Source organism: Carassius carassius, chromosome 17 (assembly GCF_963082965.1).
Source record: "Carassius carassius chromosome 17, fCarCar2.1, whole genome shotgun sequence".
NCBI lineage: Eukaryota > Metazoa > Chordata > Actinopteri > Cypriniformes > Cyprinidae > Carassius > Carassius carassius.
Genome location: NC_081771.1, coordinates 17,721,886 through 17,745,435, shown reverse-complemented (window position 1 = coordinate 17,745,435; position 23,550 = coordinate 17,721,886).

Here is a 23,550-nt window from a genome sequence, read left to right as displayed (position 1 = left end):
TATTCTTCACAATATTACTGTTTTTATTGTATTTTTGATTGATTCAGTGCAGCCTTTTTGAGCACTTATTTCCAGTAAGGCAATCAATCAAGCAATCTTGCCGACCTCAGACTTTTAAACAGTTGTATATATGTCATGATTATGACTAAATTCAAGGCTTTGGTGAGTGTAAGAAACTTTGGTAACACTTTAGAATTGTGGACCAATTCTCAAAATTAACTAGTTGCTTATTAGTATGCATTTTACCAGCATATTAGCATTTTGATTAGTACTTATAAATAATAATGCCTCATTTTGCATGACCAAATTTTAGGTTTTTATCTCTTAATCCTATACCCTAAACCTAAACTTAAGAATCACCTGCTATTAATAAGCAGCAACTCAGGAATTTATTGCGGCATGTTAAGTTAATAGTTAGTGAGAACTGAAAGTGTGACTGAAACGTCTTTCAAAAATATAAAAAAATGCATCACCCACAAAATGTTATTGCATTTATTTTTTAAACGGCACATGTATATACAATACAAACAATTAAAAATATGTTTTTGAAGGCAAACTTGCCATGTCACTAAGGAATGTCAGACATCTTTTCAAACAAAAGCTGAATTTATGTAGGTTATACAAATACAAATCAGCTTACTTTGTACGTTCCCTTTCATGTCTTAAAATGAAATAGCTTTGGTCTTATCAATTGCACTCCTTAGCACAAGGATACAAACATCTAGCCATGCATCTAATGTGCTATTTTCTACACAAATAAAGCAGATGACTTCTAAAATAAGAGAGAACATGAAATATGATGAAATATATTTCAACAGCACCCCTATTAGATGCCCTTTAGAAATGACAGTATAAAGCCTTATTTATAACATTTGGAAACTGAATGAAGAGAGAATTTCTCACCAACCAGCCTTTTCTATGGAACTGATGAAAAGAAGCCACTTAACACCATCAGTTAATTGCCAAATGCAGACAATGCTTTTAATGGCATGGCATCATCTAACATGAATATAGCCAATGTACTGTATATAATACAACACACTGCGGTTTATTTATATCACAACCATATTGTGACATCAAGGCCTTGAGGTATTATTTTAAACAAAAAGAAGGTAAATATGAACTAAAAGCTGGAAGAGGAAAGCAAGCACAAGGAAGTTAAAGTGGATCCAAGTGAAGTAAAGTATAAGGAAGTGAGGGAGAGCGAGAGATCGGAGAGCTATAATGTAATATCAGGCAAAGAGAGGCTCTTTAAAGGAGAAGTAGGGATATTGGCGGCGCTTGTGCAGAGGTGAGGGGAGGGGAACGGGGTTTGGATTGTGTCTGAAACATTTTGTATGACCTCCTCTCTCGGCCATCCATCAGAACGGCTGGCTCATTATTCTAACTAGCCGGCTCTTTTCTTCTGTTGCAGGACGCCATCAGTAGCAATCTGCATGCCAATTATCGGCCAGACCCCCTGATACCCCCGCATGAAAATGATCTGTCAAAGAAAAAAAAGAAGGAGAAAAAAGGAAAGCGAAAAGGCTTTTGCACCATAGCCCCAATCTCTCCCCTCCCCTCATTTTCTACTCTCTTTTTCTCCTTCTCTCTCTCTCTCTCTCTCCCTCAGCCTCCCCGTATGGGCAGTGACAGGGCTTCCTGGAAAATTAATCTATGGAGAGTGAGGAGTGAGAGGGAGTAAAAAAAAAAATTATAAATGTAGCTATTCTTCGTCTTCAACCGGCTCAGCTCTCAGGCTCCGCAGGGCAGGGGAAGTGGAGAGGGTGATAATTGCAAGAGAGAGAAGGATGATAACAAAGGGATACTCTTCTCCCCTTGAATGTTATACTAAGGGCAAGGGCAAGTGGGCCAGCTACAGCCATCTTTAAACGCTTTGTGCCCTTCCAGGTATACTCCTTTCATTCGGCTATCAAATTACAGATGGGAATCCAACATTATGGGGTGGGTTGAACCAACAAGGATTAATTTAAGCAAAGTTTAGAGTTAATCAAGGATTTGATGATCTGGGTTGTATTTTAAACCAAGTTGTGTTGCACCACTTAATTTTAAACTTAGATTAACAAAACGAATTCTAACCTATGATTAAAACCTCCATCTACGATTAATTTTCTCCACCATGAACGATTCGTCATGTAATTAAACAGCAACAGTAGCCGGGTTTCCATACAAAGTTGGGATTTTAACTTAAGCTCAAAATTGGAATATCGTGCAAAATATTTTTGAACAAACACCGTTTCAATGCTTGGAGGAATTTATTTGCAAAATGCATTCCAATTATTCACGTTAACACTTTTTCAAGTCAAAAACAAGCGAGCGTAAAAACTTTTAGTGAATTAAAGGTGCCATGTGAAAAAATTGAGGTAAAAATATAAAAAAAATGACCTACACGCATCAAAAGAATGAGAAGAAATAAGGGCGATGATGTCATTAAAAAATGTCAAGTTATAGTGCTGCAGAGATATCAACCTTAATTAGCATTAGCATTACTAGCCCCGGCCCGACAGGTGTCGTAATACCAGTTTCGGCCATGGGAGGCGGTATGCGGGCAACATAACCACCAGCCAACCTGCAATACACTAATAACTCGCACGGCTTGTGGGCGTACTTATACCTGATGTCAATCGTGTGGAAAGTACAGCCCACTACTTCATTTCAGTTCAGGGAAGAGAGTGGAAGGATTACTGAAGCCCTTGGCAAGAGACCACCACCCGCTACAGGGAAACAACCGCGCTCGGAATCACAAATCAAATCCGATAAGAAAAGGAGCCGAACCAGAGTAAACATCGGCACTGCTTTCAATCACTGGAGACAACTGATGGACCTGAAAGAAATGAGGTTCGACACCGAACTTGCAACATTTCTTTTGGATTGGTAAGTTAGATGCTGTTAGTATTTCGCTAGAAGTTTGCTTTATATGTTTGTGTATTTTTTTTCGTGAAGTTATAACATAGAAATGTATCGAAGGCTGTTCGATAAACGTGCTAATGTTAGCGATGGCTAACCGTAGCTGCGTTTGATAATTAGCTAACGTTAGCTATAACTTACCCATTTTTTTATATCATAACTAACCTGCTCTGTCTAACTTAGTCTGTTGGTCTCTGTGTCCTCTTTGCTTCGTGGTTTTTCTGTACGTGAGAAAATTGATGTGTGGCGTGAAAGCGTGTGAAAAGAGTCAATTGCGTGTGTCTCATGGTGAATGCTTGAGATTTGGCAGCTCTGGTTACGTTGGTTGGCGCTAGCTTGGTCAACATCAGCTGTCTGATGTTGACCAATGATGTTGACAGAATGCTGTCTGTCAAATTAATTTAATTCAAAAAAATGTGTATATACAACTCAAAATGTAATATGAACAAAATGAATAGGAACATATTCACTGGTAAAGGTGAAGGGGAGTAGTTTGAAGATGTCATGTTTCAAAATCACTTGACATCACCCAACGTTCCTCTGGAGGCAAAACGTACTCTTAGGCTTCGGCTATGGCTGTAGGGTTGTTGTTGTGAAGGTAGGGGCGGAGCATAGAGACTATGCCGTTTCTCGTTTGTTACTCTAGAGTAGACCAATTCACTTTATTGAGGCATACTGCCCCCATCTGGTATGGAATGTGGAGTATGACTTGATTTTTTTGCCAGACATGACAGATGGCACCTTTAAGGCATTTTAATTCGAAATTCAGCGTTTTCTCACTCGATTCTGATGCGATACTTGTAGGCTAACTGTAGGTGCACTTTATTTTATTTAGACCTCCTCATCTGTAAATTTAAAGTTAATCTCTAGTTCAGACCCATGTTAATGTTCTGATTGAGTAAAACTTCCTCCCGACCTGCGTGTGCCGAAATACATAATAAAGATGTCAAATAATGATGATCTCTGTAAGAAATCAGTAATAAAGATCACAAAGTAAAAGTTATGGACAATGGAAAGACCAGTTTAGCTACTTTAACAGTGATGAAAAACAAAATGACCAACATTAATGTTCACAGCAGGGTTATTCAAATTAAGATCCAAAAAGTCAAATATTATTTTTCAAAAATAATCACGACTCACAATGTTTCAGCCTGTATATTGTTTGGAGATTTATGAAAAGAGGGTCCAAAATAGCCTGTGATTCATTGTCAATTTTAGGTTGGCACCAACAATACCACAGTGTAAAAAAACAATGGTAACATTTGGATTAGAGAACAGTATTACTATTAAGTAGTCTATAGAATTTAAAAGCATTGATTCATGGTCCAGTGGGCTCATCTGATCTCAAAAGATATGCAAGGTTTGGCTTGGTTATAGTATATGGATGGATCATGGGAGATCACCTTGGGTTACCATGGTGTGAGCATATGGTTAATTTTTTTTTTTTTTTGTGGATGCTTCTATCCAAAGTGACTTAGACCTAGCACCTTTTTATGGTCTGAGATACTAAATTCCCCATGACCCTAGATAGGACAAGTGAATTGCATAATGGACGGATTCTTGGTCCAAATGGAATTATTTTGGGGTTTGGATCTGCTAAATGGTGATCTCTGCATAACAACTTGCTGTGTACGTTGGAAAGTATAAAAATTTCATTGTACGCTGTACAATGACAATAAAGGAATCAATCAATCAATCAACTTGGTTTAGCTAAAAAATTGCACTTTTTTTTTGCTCTAGCATTGGCATGATGGGTTTGTTTCTCAAAGAATGTATGCAATGATAAAATGTATGCTTTGAATGCAAGGTAAATTGCTTTGGATGAATGTACAGTAGCTGCTAAATCTTTACCAGATGTTTAATGTTTGGGGGAAGTCATGGCTTAGTGGTTAGAGAGTTTGACACCTAACCCTAGGGTTGTGGGTTGGAGTCTCGGCCCGGCAATACCACGACTTAGGTGCCCTTGAGCAAGGCACTGAACCCCCAAATGCTCCCCGGGCGCTGAGCATAAATGGCTGCCCACTGCTCCAGGTGTGTGTGCACTTTTGATGGGTTAAATGGAGAGCACAAATTTTGAGTATGGTTCACCATACTTGGCTGTATGTCATGCAACTTTATTCATTGCAATACTCAGTAGGTTTCAGCACATATACCATTTTTGTCAAAATTGTCTAAAATAGTGGGCAAGATGGTTGCGTTGTTTTTGTGTATTGAGATTACTTGTACCACTTCTAAGTAGCTCTCCTAATCCAACAACACTTATTATATTCAACAATTATTATATTCAGTATCTTCTCCTACTTTTCTTAGTGATTGTATAGTGCCAGTTTATCAGGACGTTACAATTTTGTTCTCTTTGACTCATCGGATGGAAACAGTGCTTGTTCTCAAATGTTTTGTGCGATATTCCAATTTTGCGCATAAGTTCTAAAGCCTGGAACACACCAAGTTGACGCCAAACGAACTAGCGCTGATGAAAGCCAACTGTGTTGTCGCCTCGCGTCGGGGTAAAAAGCTGCACTTGAACACACGAGAGAACTACTGCCGACTGTTAGGTAGAATGCGCGTTCTGCGCCTGCGTGTAAAAGAGACAACTGTCTATTTCTGCAGATATATTCGTCCATATTCGCCATTCAAAAAGGGAAACTGACGCTGCCGGCTGAAGTTATGCAAACCGTAAACAAAGCAGCGCTTGCTTACTGTTTTGAATAATAATCCTGCTAAACACTTTCTTTATTCCACTCCTCTCGTGTTAATATTGAAATATTTGCCAAGGAACAATCAGGTAAGATGACATATCATTAGAACAGCCTCTATCTGTACCGTTTTGACTTTGCTCGCTGTTTTGCTGTTATTCTCGTCCACTGACTCGTTCACTGAACAGCCGAACAGCCAATCAGAGTTCCCTCTTTCACCGACGGCCCAACGCCGATTCAACATGTCGAATCGGCAGAAGAAAAGCCGACGAGGACCAATTTCAGCCGACGGTGCGGAACACACTGAGGAAACTTAGTCGGCCGACACACAAAAACTGCCCGACGGCCGACCGTCGGCTTGGTGTGTTCCAGGCTTAAAATAGCATTCTCTCTGAGTAGGTACTGTACCTCTTTTCCATAACTAATTACTTTGCAATCATTAAAAAAGTATGTTCTTTATACAGTAGTATGAATCAAGGCCTTAAACACCCTAAACACTGAGGGGGACAATAATTAGAAATGGCCAAACTGTCCCCCCAATATTTTTTAATTCTTTCACTTGTTTGCTGCGCTCCATTAAACAGAGCTCTTATTGTTAGAAAGACAAAAATATTTAAAAGTAAAATTTTCAGCCTGGTCTGTCTCAGTGGTCTAACAGTACTCATCAATGTAAAAATAATTAAGATGGCCAATTAAATTAAAGTAGGCAGGGTTTACTGTTCACAGAAGCATAGCACAAATTCCAAGCGCTAGTTTAAAGTTGAAAGATATCTAAAAGCTGCGAATATCAGTTAACTGTTTTAAAATAGAAATGTTAAATGACCAAAAGCTATATCCACTGATGCAAACTGCTCAACCTTTTTTTCAAATATAGACATTTTGATAGAGAGACAGAGTAGGTCTCACTAGCCGCATTTCCACTGTCGGGCCAGTGCGAGCCAGGGCTTAAAGCCGGCCGGGCAGGGCTCATAGCCTCGGGCCAGTAGCACCGAGGCCAGAATAGCGCAGGGTTTCCACAGTGGAGCCTGAAGCTCTGCTGCGCGTCACTAAAACAGGCCTCTCAGAACAACGTCATGCAACCTCATCATTTCACCAACAAAGAGAAGTTTTCAGAAAACAAAGAAATAAGTCACTGGAACTAGCACGATCACAAAACGAACATGATAAAAGCGGCCGTTTGTTTGCATGCTTTGTTATATATTCAAATTCAAAAGCATCGATGTTTTAACTATAGAATAAGTGATACATTGATCATATTGATTTAATTTATCAGGACTCAAAATTAATCACACATAAATACACTTATTTCTATTTTATTTATTTATTTTTAATGCTTATGAAAATAGCCTGCTTATTCAGTCGAGTCTGTTTCTGTTTATTTTCAGCCACAGTAGCCGTCACATTTAGAATGAATGATAATATCTCTATTTTTATAAAAGCTCCCGAACAAAAACATTATTATATTTTTTAAGGCAACGTGAGCTAAACTCTCGAGACGAGGCTTATGACAGATAATATAAGTTACTAAATAAATACACGATGGTGATAGAGAATAAGAAGCTGACGTCTGATTTCTTTAAGCGGTCATATTTACCATGGTTACTATGGTAATGTTAATGCCCAGCGTGCATAGTCTTTTGCATCATTTATAAATATTTCTGCTTTGTATGTTGATTATAATCCACATTGGATCAAGTTATTTCAAACACTCGCTACTGGCTGAAAGTGAGTTTTGACCTTGACTTATTTAAAAAAGTGTTTAATGCTGGTGTTAAAGCTGTTATCTCTCTGAAATGATCCGCAGTGCTGAGCTCTCTAAACGCGGAGAAACTCCGTATTTGTTCATAACCCCAGCTGGCCCGCTTTGGACCAAGGTTTTCGTCGGGCCAAAAACCCTGGCCGTTGGTCCCGAGGAAGCCCCGGCGAGGCACGATCAAGCCCCGGAAGTGACAGTGGAAACGCGACTGGCCCTGGCACGCACTAGCACGCCCGGTTTAAGCTCGAAAGTGGAAACGCGGCTACTGAAGTTGGATGCAACAGTTCTACCCACTGGTCCACCATGCTACCTTTAAATATCAGTTTACATTTCCAAACATTCATTTTGGCATTAATTGTAAAATTGTAAAAAAAAGTTTGACAAAAGCCAGTGCTCCACACATATATCTGATCTCATCATCATCCAGTCTGTCTGGAATGGCATGAAGAAACTAAGACAGACTAAATCCAGAAAAACTGTGACAACGATGCTTCATGAAATCTACCTGCAAAGCTATCTGAAGTGCAAGTGCACCGAGGGCAAAAGCTGCTTTAAACGCAAAGGATGGTCACACCAAATGTTGATTTAATTTAGTTAATAGAAGTTAATTGATAGAGAAAATCTATACATGACATTGTTTTTGACAGCATTCTCATTTTACAGCATTTCACAGCAAGTGCCTAAAACTTTTAACAATACTGTAACTTTGTAGGTAGGTCTCTTGAAGAATCTTGGAGATGTTGATTTAGTCTGTCTCAGTTTGTTCTGTTTCTTCATGTCATTCCAGACAGACTGATGATGGTGAGATCAGATCTCTGTGTGGAGCACTGACGGTTGTCAGACTCTTTGTGCAAACAAAACTCTCACTGGATTACAACAATTAATGGAAAAATGAATGTTTGGAAATGTAAACTGACATTCCCTACTGACACACTAGCAAAATGTAAAAATAACTGACCATTTTTTAGCTGGTGAAAATACTAGTGTTCCAATAATTTTGACCACCTCTGTACGTTAAACATATGCAGTGAGATTTTTTCACATGGAACAGTAAGCAACCATTTAGTGACACCCTTGCAACTGCTGATCAACATCCCAAAACACACTAAATCCCCCCTTGCAACAAACTAGCAATGACCCAGAACAATGTAGCCCCAGAATATTGTGGAAACATAGAGAATGGCTATTTTGACTTGTGCCAGTGTACTGACACACAGTTCAATTTCTTACTGTAGCAGCATATTAGCAAGCACCACATACATTTTCTTTAGGAAATAGGTTTGACGAGGCTTGTGCTACAGAAATTACACACTTCAACTTTAAAAAACAGTTTAATAAAGTCTAGGATATATAGTACATTTCAGTACACTATAAGGGTAGTTGTGTAGCTTGGTAGTTTAGGGAGTTGTCAGTCAAAGATTGTGATATTAAATGAGCAGTTAATCATATTATATAATTATTAATCCATTCGCATGCTTCATTATTCTATCAGCTAGCGACTGCTCTCACTGGATTGGTCTTTATCATTAGCAGCTAATGTTTCAAATACTTGGTGATTCCAAACTGAAAGACTAAGTAGTCATTCTTCATCTGGACAATATTGCATTGTACTTTCACTCCATATTTCTGAAGCTCCTCTTTCTCTATCACAGTGAGAGGTTTGACACCAAACAGCACAGAGCGGTATGCATTTGAATATGGTAAGTGCAGTAGTCACGGCTGTTTAAGTGCTCTGAGTGGAAGAGCTGAACTCTCCCCCGGTCGCTGTTCCCTGAGGTAATAATTAACAATCCTGTCGCCAAGTCGTCAGCAGTCAATTACACCTCCTGCTCCCGCGATACATACGCAATGACTGCGAGCAAACACCACGGAGTGAGAGATAGGGAGACAAATGCTGGAAATTGAGATTATTGCAAACGGGGGGATTTTTGTATATAGCTGAAGAGCCCAATGTCAGGAGGTGAACGATGAACACGGGCAACCCGCCGTCCCCCAAAACATGGAGCTATTATAGTGGATTACACAGAACAGGGGACTTTTGGTGGGAGCGTTAATTGGAGCTCTGGATGGCGTCAGTTTCCAATTACTTTTAAGCTAGCCTACGGTTAATACAGTGACAATGGGCAATGGGTATGACATTCAGAGGAATTGAGCGATGGGGAGAGGGAGTGGAGGAAGTAGGGCTGTTCTCATTGATTTGCTTAGAGGAAGATGACAATGGTGGCTAATGCTGTGGTGACAGGCCGCATCTCATACTTACATACTGCAGAGAAAAAAAGTAAACAAGAAGAAAAATAAGTGAAATGTATAAGATAGGACTGGTTTCAAGCAAGTTTATTTTCTGCACACAGTGTTCCATTAAAATTAAATGATAATTGTTTCGCCTTTTTTTCACAAACAGGCAGAACTGCTGTAAAAGGCTGGCAAAGACACAAAGTGCTATTAGATGACACAGTTAGATCTTCTTGGCAAACAACAAAAGAATCAGATTTAAATGGGCACACTGATGGCTATTTTAAACCATTAATAATATCTTTACTTGCATATTGCATATTACTGATTATATTATTATTCAAATCTATTACATCACCTGAAGTAGCGTATACAATTTATAATGCAAACACTACAATAAAAAAATTATTTACATGAAATAAATTTTATTCACTTAATTTCTTGTATTTTTAAAAAGCGTCCTATAGCAAACATAATCAGTGGGTGAAAATAAAGTCTTTTAAAACACACTTTTTTTACACTATAGTTTCACACACACTAGTTGAATTTTTCCACTAACAAAGTATATTTACATGAAAATTCCAAAAGCTTTTTTCTGGAAGTAATGAAAATCCAACCACATCTCATATTGTGTATTGTATTTAACATGATTCTGTTGGATTCTTGTAGAAAGGATGTTAGAAATTACATCTGAAACATTTTAGGAATTTTTGTCTCATTCACAGACACATTTTTGGACACATTTGCATTTATGTATCCTAGATACACATAATATTTTCAGATTGGCCAAAATGACTAACAATGAAATATTCTCTTTACATTGATATTCACCTTGATTTTGTTTATTTTCTTTTATTATTAAATCAAAAAGCACATTTGTGGCAGAATAGTTAAGTATGGTGAAAATAATGCCAGTATTGAAAACTTAAAATCGAAATCATTTATACACAATGCATATTTAATCAATAAATTATTTATTATTATTATTTATTCTGATTTGTTTTTTGATTTTCATAGTTTTAAACAGTACGTTGTAATGGATATTCATTAGATTGAAAGTCTGGTACAAGTGTAAAACTTCTAGAATATGTATGCATAAAATGCATTTGAAGACATGGTAAATAGTTTCTAAATTTGCTTTAATGTGATCTATTGGAAAAATCCAATATCAGTTTGTAGGTGTTTTGTTGCTCATTAGCAGACATATATGAAATCTTCACACTTTTCTGGATTTTATGTACTGTGTTGGAAAATTATGTTAATGATATAATATGTAAATTGTGTTATTCTTCATTTTAATCTACTAATGGTTTTTGTTTGTTTGGTTTTTAATCTTTTAATTTTATACAACATTATAGCATGCAAAAACATCAGATCAAGCAAGATTTTACCTTAACATTAACTTGGACATTCATTAAAGCTTTGCCACTTAACATCATATTAAAGACTACTTTCTCTACTGACTAATGTACTTCTATTAGCAGAATCTTCAGTAATACGCCAAAAATGCAGTACTGACTGCAGATCATCTCCTCATCTCTGAATGTATATTCATTCCGTTAAACTGTATAACATGGTTGATTAACCAACTAATTAGCCATGTAACATGAGTTAGCGAAAGGGTATACTGCTAAAGAGCTGGAGCCGGAAGCCAGGAATCTCATAACCCTCTCCTCTCTAGAACTATTCTCTTTTCCTCTTCCTCAAAACTCCAGCATCAGTCATCCACTTCAGTCATCCCTCATCCCTTATTACCCCACTCTGTATGAAGGGCCTTGCTCAGGTTCTCACTTAAGTTTAAGTAGCTATTAGATTTGAATTATGAGCAGCATTGATGCACTCAAGCATATGGTCCTATCACATCTGCTCATTCGGCCTGTATAAATTACAGCTGTATGTGGAAGATGAATGGCAGCAGGCCAATGCCAGCTAATCCACACTGTGCTAACAGCTTGATGTACATACGCTAACTTTCTCATAGTTTGTTTGTGAGCTCAGCCGTGTATCGCTTTGGCATGGAAGTTTGTAGTTGATCACCTAGTATTGTATTTTAAAAGGGACATTAAACTTGATAGATGCGTACTTCCTGAACTTTTCAAAGTGCTATTTAATGATTTTTCCCGCTTAAGTCTAATTAAATTATTAGTAAATGTTTGTGCCATAACAGAACCATTTTTGATTATTTTGTAGCTTTAAGACTTCTGCTTTCTTGTCTTTACTCCTATTGGTTACCACTCCTGAAAGCTGTTATTTAAATGCTTCAAGTTAATAATAGTAAATATAGTAGTTTACGAATTATGCACTACCGTAAAAGTGTTTTAAGGTAATGTAAACATATGTGCCCTTCTGAGTGGAGTCAGAAATATTGTAATTATAAGATATTATATAGGAAACTTATGAAAGGTGAATCTAGGTTGAAACTAGGATGAATTCTTGTCAGAAACGAGATGTTTTGGAACTGGTGAGGAAGTTTTTTGAATTCAGTCAGAACTTTATAAGTTTCACAATTAACACTTTTAAAACTCTCTTTTATCATGAAAGATACATGACATCTTAAATCAAATATTGAAACAAGTACACAACTTTCTCTATGGCAAATAAATGATGGTAAGACCATCACCTTTCGACGACTTCCTGATGATATGCTTTCATTTAATCTTGATGAAAAAAACAATGTCATTCTCCCCTACCTGATGAACATCATAACCTCTAGAGACTCACATAGGTGACTAATTTGTTTCTTTTCTCTATTTTAGTCAAACTGTGTAATCATTCAATACAACTCCTTTACAGAGAGCAGTAGAATGGAGTCGTTTTTGGCAAAGGATAGCAGAGTCTCTCGGTTTCCTAGGTATCACGTCAGCCTGCTTTTTGATCCAGCTTACGCCTATTGAGCACTACAGAGAGAGTAATTACTGCCTCCATTGAGTGTCTCATTTCATCCGCTATAATCTTTTTCTCCATTAATGTATTATTAGTTGGATTTGGTACAAACAGATTAAGCAGGGGGCGAGAAAGGCAGAAGTCATTTGTTAATTGCACAGGCACCTTTTATTTGGCTTCTTTCCCCACTCAAAGTAAGTAAGGCGTGAAGAATTCCACCGCTGAGTTTGTACTGTAGATTAGGGCATGGGGTTAGGCGAGAAGAAATGAAAGAGAGAGAGAGACTAGCTGAATGGCAGAATATTGCTCCAGTCTACCATGTCTTAGTTTCATTGACATTCAGATTTTTATCAAATAATGAATTAAACCTTGATTTTCTGTCTACTCAGCATGAGAAACCCAGCAGTCTGTGGCATCATTATTTTTATGGTATTTCAAGGTCTGCTGAGAAATTTCTAAAGGTATTCAAATATATATGCTAGAGTACACGCATGTACCTTTTTCCATTCTTTATTTATTTCATTTCACGAGGGCCCAGAATTGGCTATAGAACGCATTTGATATCAGTGTGCATTCCTTTAATAATTCATTTCCGACCCCTTAAGATCATACGTGTTTAGACATGGTCTCTGTGGATACCTGGCTATCAAAGAGAGGGAGAGAGCGGGAAATAGCAAATTAAACTCCATCAGCTAATGTGTTGTCAGGTAATGAAATAACAATCTGACACCCACTCATATTGAAATGCTAAAGAGGGGTCTCACCATTACCCTGGCAATTTATCATAAAAGGCGGTGAATTTCTACTTAATATACATGAGGTCTGCGAGTTATTATAGAACTCCACAGTCTAACAAACTTCTCAAAGTGTGTGTACAACAGGGTCAAGCATATTATTTTCACTTGCATCATATGTGGACGACAAAATGGCTTTCTGGAGAACTGAAAATCGAGTCTCACTTTGAACATGCTACAGTCTATTCTTCCTCCATACAATGCTCTCTCTCCTTCTCTGTCTTTTTGTGGATGTTTGAGAATGAGAAGCAAGAGAGATAGATGTGTGTGCGAGTGTGTGTTAACTGGCGGTATCAGTGGGAAGGTGGAAAAGGCTATTTCCAGTGCTCTAATTCATCTCTGCCAACAAAGTCTCCAGGCTTTGCCTCTCTCAGCTCTCCACCTTTCTCAAATGTGGCTTAGTACTTGTCGTACCCTGTTCACCTTGTTTTTCTGCTCCTTTGGGTATTGGGTCATTTCCCTGTGCCATTCTACATTTCTCTCTCTTTTTTTCTTATTCTTTTTTTTTTTTCTCTCTTTTGTGTGTGTGTGTGTGTGTGTGTGTGTGTGAGTGTATACTGCTCTCTGAAGCAGAGGAGAAATGCCCTCAACCATTAATGTCAACTGGATAAGTAGCACTATTAGAGATGGTTTCACCATCTATGGACAAAACAACCTTAATAATAACTTTTCACTTCAGGAGTGACACGAGGGAAGAGGAATATGTAGGGTAACATGTTCTATGACACATTTATGTGGCCCTGTAACAATATATAGGACATATTGTGGAATTTTTTTTTTTTTTTTATACAGTTAATCTAAAACCTTTTGAATATCCCCTGATTTTATGTCTTCAGTGACAACCAAATAACTGTGAAAAAAATATGGAAAATAACTTCCATAATAATAATAATATAATAAAATAATAATATAATAATATTTATATATTTATATAATTTGTTTCACAATTTTTGTAAAACATATATATTAAAAATATATTTAACATTTGTGGGATGAGATTAAAATTACAAATTACATACATAAAAGCCATTTTAAGAAATTATAAATTATGAGATATATCATAAAAGCATAAGCATAAGATGTTCATTTAACAAAAACAAAAAAGTCCTTCATTTTAATGAAAAACACCAAGAAGTAAAGAAAAAGTAAATCCATATGTGTCTAATAGGAATATCCTTGACTAGGCACAATGAAGCAGCATTTCATCCTTATTCTCTAGAAATACATTCACATTTACCAGACTTAGTGGGGTCACACTCAGGGTTGAGTGTCTAAAAGAAAAATGGTGGACAAAGCAAATGCAACATAATACAGCTTAAGCTGTTCTTAATGTCTTTCTGTGCCCGTCACAGTAGGAGGGTGTTTAGTCCTGCATTGTTTACCATCAAACAAACTCTAATGAAACAGCCCACTTCAGTATTACTGAAAGCCGCTATATGAGGCCTTAAGGGAGGGAGGGGGGATTTTTCGTTTTCATAGTCCAGACTGAATTTCACTGTAGACTGAGAGCTGTCATATCAATCTGTGGGGCATACCACTCCATGCTAATGTATAATTTATATGACACATTTTTACTGCAGCTGGCCATAATGCCATTATATTATTTGAATGTTTTGGGCTTCCCTCTGGAGACCCCCTATACAAATCAGGCCTGTCTCTCACCAAGCAGGGCCAAAGATTAATGACAAACGTGGCAAGGACAAATGAGAGTGCCTGACAATATCTTGCAAAGTTTTGCATATGAACTGCCTCAGCAAATATCCTGAAGCCCAGAAACAAAAGCACATGTTCTTGAATGGCCAGGGATGATCCCCACTCCAAAAAAAAAGAAGAAATAAAATAATAATAATAATAAAAAAAATCACAAGGATAACATGCTTCTTCAGTGCTCTTTTTCTTTCAGTGTTCACCTCCGTGCCTGAAATTCCCCATTTGCCCCTGAAATTCACCAGGTCTATAATACCTGGAGAGAGTGATCCATTAACATTCCCATTCCCATTCCTCTCAATGACTATTGAACTAGATCGACAATAACATAAATCATTCGGTATTTAAATTTAGCCAAATTCAATTACAGTATATCGCAATACGAGAGTAATTTTAAGGGCCGTCCACAAACAAAGATGTTTTTTTGCAGCCAGATTGTATAGTTACATCATCTTCCAGCAGAGGGCCGTGATAATCAGCCAAACCTTAACTCACTGATCATGACAGCTCTTAAAAGAAACAGGAAATAGTCATTACATACACAATCACAGCCCATTACAATCAAAACCAATGTATACTGTAAGTCATCATATCAATGCCAACGTTTACTCGGCAGCCATCTTTGGAATGTACTAGGGCGGATATTTTAGTAATGCTAATTAAATGCTAACTAATTATATGAATACAACATATCAGTATCTCAAAAATAGGTTGCCAAACTCACATTTCAATAAAATTTTATTGAAAACAAATCTGACATGAATATCATCAAAAACTTGCTTTAACAACAAGAACTAGCTGATTAGCAACTGGCTCTTTTTCTGTTGTTGTTGTTATTTTTAAGAGCCAGGACTTCCTGTACTAGAGCTGACATATTGGGTGTTCCAGTTTCTCCTGTCCATAGTACTACAAGTGTTTACACTGGTCTACAGTAACAGCTCTAGTGCTTCTGGCAAGTGGCATGTGTCTTTTTTAACAACAGGGAAATATGTGGAAGGGGTGCGTTAATGACAGAGGAATGGCAAGAAGAGGAATGATTGTCACCTACAGCCAGTGGCTCTTAAGATTGATGGCTGCGCTGCTGTGCTGGCGAAAAGCTGTTCACTTTCATTTCCATCCTGCTGAAGAGTCACAGCTGATTAAAATATCCACACTGCTCATTCCCATTAACCATCCACTCATTTTCCACCCAACCTCAGCCCTGCTCTCTCAATTAAAGAGCCCCCTGCCTATATTAATAGACCCAGTAGAACGACAGCACATGGAATTACAAACTCCACTGCTTTTAAGCAATTTGTTTCATGTTTACAGGTCTAGGCTGAGACCCGGCTATAGCTGCGTTCAACGGCAGCTCTTCACAACAGTTTGCTCTTGTTTGGTTACACATCTTTACTCACACAGGATCTAAAACCATCAAACATCTGTGTATATTCGCAGCCTGTGTTATTAATTTGACATAAAAGGCAGGCCTTGATCGTCTGCTCTCCTTAGTAAAAAAAAAAAACCCTGAAGATTGTAAAACCGAGCTGCTGTCCACACTGATTAAACACTGTTAGGTTATGATACAATAACACAATCTTCTCTTGAGTCATAAGACACCAAGATAAACTGCTGTCCTTATGTTATCCATACCGTAAATATCAGAGCATTTTGCATATACAACAGACCCTTTCCTGTGCTACAGAATGGCTATAAACAGAAAGCAGCAGGCCTTTCAAAGAGCCAATGTCCTATTCTATACGCTGAGCTCAAGCATATCTGGAGCGAAACCGCTAAACTCTTATGGTGTATTCTATTGTGCTTTGAAAAAAGCCCTTTGAAATGAATTAGCATTAGACACTATCTAAAGAAAGACCAAGTACGGATTTGAGACATAGCAAGCAAGCACAAAGAAATGGGACACTGAGAAATGTATTTATATATATTTATTTATTTATTTTTAAAAACCCAGATCCTCCCAACCCTATTGGAGGCTTTTCTTTATTGTTTGGTAACAATTTGAGACCTCAAAGTTCTATCTGTATTTTTTTTTAGCTCTCAAATCACTTTTTTTCTCCTCTCCTCTCAACCGCAGCAAATTTGTTTTCAGTTTCCATAAAATAGCCTTTTCTTATTTCTGAGCAGCACTGTATACTGTGGAAAATCTTTCACATAATGTATCCTTAAAAGCACATTACTCTGTCTCATACACCGTTACGAGTTAAGAACGTGGTTAATATTTACAGTCGTGAAGACAGAGCTAGCAAGAAGTAGTGAAAAAAAAGAAGAAAAAGGAATAGAAAAAATGGGGAGGAAAAAGAGAGAGGATTTTGCCGTGGAATAAAACTCCCCCACCCACGTATACACACTCGCTCTCTCTTTGCAGCAGTCAAACAATTGCAATTCACAATCCTACCCTTAATGCCTAAGACCCGCATAAAAGCAGAGAGTTTAAGAATATAGGGATAAGCTCTTTCAGCTTTTCTAAGTCTTAAGGCTGGTTTATGCTCTGTGAATACTGAGCATCAGCCGCCACTGCTGTTGCCACTCTAAATAGATATTACAATGATTTGGGAACAATGGATTCTTCCAGACACAAAAATACATATATGTGTATATATACTGAATAGGAGGCAAACATTAGCAGTGCTCTGACAATGCGAGCTCATGAGAGATGGAGAAGAAGAGAGAAAGATTACTGTCTGTGTGAGAGAAAAGGCGAGATGGCAGTCGGGGTGTTTGTGAAGAAAGCTGGGGCTGGGAGATGCTTTGAGAAGCTAAATCTCCCCCAGAGCACAATGCTGCTCCGCTGATACAAGCAGCAGACATGGGGTCACCTCCCCTCCGGGAGACAAAGGAGCCGCGCCGCTTGCAGACGAGAGATGAGCTCCGGCACCTCTGCACCACCGGCTCAGCGATGGAAACTTTTGCTTTATTCGCTCGTATTGTTGCGTTTGTTTTGCAATCACTGCTGCTCGTAATTGGGTGTTTCTCTGAGCACTTCCAGCCCTGAGGACTTTTAGGAAATAAACTCCCACTAGTTTATTTAATTTAGCTACTAACTTCTTTGGGTCTTGTTCTGTCTTGCTAAAGCTAATTTCACGGTTAACATTTCATCCATTGTAAATTATTATTAACAGTATTTTCAGCCCTTTTGCAAAAAATTTGAAAATTACAGCTTTGAAACTGACACACCATAAAAATAACCTGCTTGCAAGTAATATTTACTGTGCCGAGATTATTGTTAATTTCTTCTGACATCATATCATATTTCACCTCAAGATTGCTCTTCACTTATAGTACACTCTCTAGTCTTGTTAACCAAGTACTCTAAATAAAAAAATAAAAAAAAATAAAAAAAATATTATTAGTTGCAAAATTGTTGGATGTGATGAAAATGATTCTACAACTGATGAAATTTGTCTTAATTTGTGTAAAAAGGGTGTAAAGCTTTTTCAATGGTTATTTATTTATTTAATTTATTATTCCTCTTGTTATAGTAAAATATAACAAATATATGAAAGATTTCCAGACTTTAAGAATAAAAGTCTTGATCTAAATGGTAAAACAATAAGATTTATGGATAGAAGACATTGGAAATATCAGGAAAAGAGACCAGTTTTAAAGCATGAACTGGTAGAGTCTTCCCCCCCTAAATACATGTACATTATTTAACTGTGATATAGTATTCTTTATATTTATATTTATATTCAAGTTTATGGAATTGGTGTCAGTTGAAAGATTTGGTGGCACTGCAGGATACAGTGACATGCAATATATATATATATATATATATATATATATATATATATATATATAAATGATTTCATTGCATAAGTATCTGGGACAGTTGAAATTTAGCTCAGGAGCATTCATATTGCTTGTAGATATTACTACATTTCAGGTGAAGTTAACCTGTGGCAAATTCAGTTGAATTGGTATGATATGGAAAGGCACACACATCTTAATAAAAGGTCTAACAACTGAAAATGCATATCAGAGCAAAAACCAAACCCTGAGGTCAAAAGAACTGGCTGTAGAGCTCAGAAACAGGTTTGAATCAAGCCACACATCTGGGGAAGAGTTCAGAAAAAAATTCTGCTTCGTTAAAGGTTCACAGAAGTATGTAGTCTTCATACTCTTAATGGAAGAAGTTTGAAACTGAGCAATTGATGGAGAAGGGCTTTGGTTAGTGTGGTGACCAAGAAGCTGATGGTCACTCTAGTTGAGCTCCATATGTGGAGATAGGAGAAACCTACAAAAGGACAAACATCACTCCAACAATCTGGGCTTTATGGTGGTATGGCAAGACTCAATCCTCTCCTCAGTGAAGACACCTGGAGGACCCTCAGACTGTGAGAAATAATATTCTCTGGTCTGATGAAGCTCAATTCCAAGCATCATGTTTGAAGGAAAGCAGGAACTGTTCATCACCTACAGAGTACCATCCCAACAGTATAATGTGCTGGGAGCAGCCTCATGCGGTGGTGCTTGTTTTTCAGTGGCAGGGAAATATTCAGATAGCCTTAATGAAAACCAGTCCAGAGCATTCAGAACCTCAGACATGGCAGAAGGTTTACCTTCCAACAGGACAATGAACCTAACTAAACACAAAGCGAGAGTGGCTTATATACCACTTTGTGGATGTCCTTAAGTGGCTTGGCCAGAGCCTGAGCTTAAACCCAATTAAATATTTCTGGTGAAACCTGAAAATGTGCGTCTGCCCCCATCCAACCTGACAGAGCCTGAGAGGTGAAGAGGTGAGGTAAAGGATGGCATGTAATCGCCAAATGCTGTTGAGCAACGCTTGTTGCATCAAACAAAAAAACAATTGAGATTGTAAAGGTGCTTCAGCTAAATATTTAGTCATTAGGGTATGAATACTTATGCAATGTAAGCTTATTTCAGTTTTTTTTTATTTTTAATAAATTTACGAAGTTGTGACAGTTCTGTTTTTGGTTTGTTAATATGGTGGATGGAGTGTAGACTGATGTGGGGAAAAAAAAGTCAATTTAAGCAGTGTAACATAAGGCAGCAAAATAAACTAAAAAAAAAAGAATGTGCGTGAATACTTTCGTAAGGCACTATACCCTTGTGGCCGTTATTCTTCCTTCTCATTCAAAATGCCTGAAGGGCAGTAGCTAACATCTCTCTCTCTCTCTCTCTCTCTCTCTCTCTCTCTCTCTCTTTCCTTGTCTTAATCCAGTGCAATCACCGCTCTCGGACTTTGCCACCTCTCACAATTATAGCAGTCCATAATCCGAGCGACTTCCATTTTCCTGTGAGGTTTAAGAGGAGCAGAGATCAGGGGGGATCACTGACCACCCACACGCAGTCCTCTCCATAGCTCCCCGTCAACCCTGTCACCACAAATCATATGGCGATGGCTCTGATAGATTCTAATGCTGCCTTCTGCTCATGGTCAGTGCTTAAATACAGTTTAGTGGCTTAGGGGGGATTTGCTTGTATCAGAGGTGCTTGGTGTTTAGGAGAAGCTTTCTCAAGCGTATTGCGCTTGTTCACATGTGTTATGTTGGCAGGATGGCCTTTTGAAGGGGCTCAAGAATTCACCAAGTTTGAAGTGTGGTCAATGAGATACTTGACTTAGAGGCAAAGTCTCTCTCGCTGGCACTGCTCATGGAGTTTAAGCTGTTTTTAAGGGAGACATTCCTAATTCAGCTCAAACAGATATGACTACCATGTCCATTTGGATGGTGATCCATTTTGTGACTTCTCAGCGACACTATGTGAACTGCAACCAAGCCAGAAATCACAATCGACTTTTTAAGCAAACACTTCAGGAAGAGTTTTCAGTGGCTTTGTATTTTTCTGAAAGAAAATAGACTTGACTGTGCATTGAAGTGTGATTAATTCACCAATTTCCTTGTATACCTTTTATAAAAATGTTAATAAACCATTAAAGGTGAGTTCAGTAGTTTCATGCTAATAGAGTGCTGTGCTGATGACATATTTTTGTAGACAAACTCCTAAGTTTAAAAAAAGCAATTTTGGGGGGGATTTTCCTGGATAGATTTTGTAATGAACAGATTCAAATATAAGCCTTTAATCAAAACAAAAATGTAAATATTGATCAACAGACACGTGACTACATTGAATATGGCAACACAAACCTCAAAAGTAAACTTCACATAAGCTTATCAGCTTGATGTAAGCTGGCAGTGACCCAATACCTTCATCTTTGATGAAACTTGTAAGTTTTGGACCACTCTGACTTTCATAATATGGCCAGGAGCAGCATAAATATCTTATTTGTGTTCCAGGAGAAGAAAGAAAGCCACAATAGTAAATGATGATGTTATATCTTTAACACACTGAATACGAATGAGACACCTTTGAAGAAATAGACTGGATTTTTCTCAGAGATGTTGGAATGTATACAGCAGGAAGAAGAAAATAGCATTGTGCTGTCTGTCAAGTGCATCTTTCTGGAGCTTTCTGCACTTTGTGCATAAGGCTGGATTCACTGTTCAGTTGCAAGAAGAGTGCTTCAAAGTCATACTAGAAGGAGAGAAGCAGGGAGATTGAAAGTGAGACAGAATGAGAGAGAGTCCTTCGCTACTGCAGAAATACACATAGTGCTTAGGGAGATGACAGAAGCAGTTAAATGAATCATCCATTTGGCTTTAACTGAGCTTGGCTGCTTCTGTCCTCCCAGCATCTTTAATGTGCTTGTTTGCCTGCAGGGCCTGTGATTTTTTCCCCTTCTTGTCTCTGCATCCCTCTCAAAATTGGAAGATTCAGATCTATTTCAAAACCTTTAAATGGACTTGAATCGATCAATACCTTTTTGTGTGTGTGACGAAAGCCATACAGGAGGTGGAAGAACACCCCAATGCGGCAGATGCTACAATTCCGATTTGCCTTTCATTCTTTTTTTCAAACGCGCACAATAGCATAACGAAAGGAAATTCAAAGGCCGATTTAAATTGATTTAAGTTTGAGCTCTTGTCATAAAAGTGTGTGTTTGCAAGTATCACAAAGATGACTAGAATGAGGAGAGAGACGGCAATAAAAGCAACCCAAGGCATTGTACTTTCTTTGCAAACGCCTTAAGATTCTTTTTAAAAATATCCAGGCTTGGAATGATTTGCTCCAAAGTGTTTTCAAATTTTGTATATACGTTTTTACAGTGCAAGAGATAGTTATCAAGAAGAATAAACAACTTGAATATGCCGGAAGGACAAGATATGAAAGGATGTGCTGAAAAAGAACACCCCGCTGCCAAGAAAAATTGGAAATGGAAGGCTTCCTTTACTTTCTTAGCAGCCTTTTCATAGAAATAACACAAAATATAGTGAACAAAGAGATATTAGTTCTTTAAAAAATGTTAGTGGCAGTTTTTATAAGATCAAGGAGATTTTTTACTCAAGTAAATATTTCTCAGCGTAGACAATCCTGTGCACATACATATGTCACAAGGTGACGATCTTTAGGGGCGGAACCAAAATTCGGGAAGTTTGGTTCCGCCCGGAAGCGTTTCCGCCCGGACCGGAAAAACAGAACACCGGAACTTCCGGTAGCGCCGTAAGAAGGAAAATCAGGGAATTCGATGCACCTGTGCCTAGTTAGGGACAGCGGTTGGTGATTGGAGGATACGCTGGACAAGGCAGTACTTAAGGCCAAGTTATTTCCCAGTCTGGGAAGCTCTTTTTGGTGTGTGTGAAGCACTGGGTTGTGCCCGTCTTGGTACGCTGCTGGTAGCTGTCTAACTCTCTCTCTCCCTCAGGCTGGAATTGTATGATTGTGAAGACATCGCGAACCTTAAAGGTTGAGAAGTGAACAGATTATACGGCGAACTGAGACGACGTGAAAAAGGGGATTGGAAGTGGCATTGATGTGAGTACTAAGAGCCAGTCGAAAGTGCCCTGTATATTGACCTGGCGTTGTGTAGATCTCTCCAGGAGGAGGAGGGGGGCCCTACCCCTAATATAGTGTGGTGGGAGAGCCGAAGGAATACTTATTGAAGTAGTCACAACGACGACATCACTAGCTAGGCCGCATATTCCATCGCCAGATCCGAACCAAGCGAAGTGAAGGAAGACGGGTGTCCTTTCCGTACACTGAGTGTGGTGGGTGAGTCTTCGTGCTGTGAAAACCTATAATTTTGACGTGGTGCTGTATATTGCTGTGGGCTGCTGTGTATTGCCGTGTGTCCTGTCAGATAAACCCCCGCCTTCACGCACTTCGGCGTGGGAGGACAAGGAGATTGCTGGTCCTAGCCTAGTTCAGTACAGTATATGTTGTGAGCGTGCTTCAGATCTCCGGAGATAGCACGGTACGCTGTGTCCAGCCCAGAGGTGAAAGCCATCCAAAGCAGAGTAACTGTGTTTTGTGTCCAAGTTGATACCTGTGGAGAGGAAAGGAAAGAGAGTGAGTAACACAAGGAGAAACAGAGGAAACCTGTACTTACAGTGCGCTGTGTTCAGCCCAGAGGTGAGAGCCATTCAAAGCAAACTAACTGTGCTATTGTGCCCAAGTTGATACCTGTGGAGAGAAAAGGAGAGAGAGAGTGAATAACACGAGGAGGAATAGAGCGAACCCTGTACTTACAGTACGCTGTGTCCAGCCCAGAGGT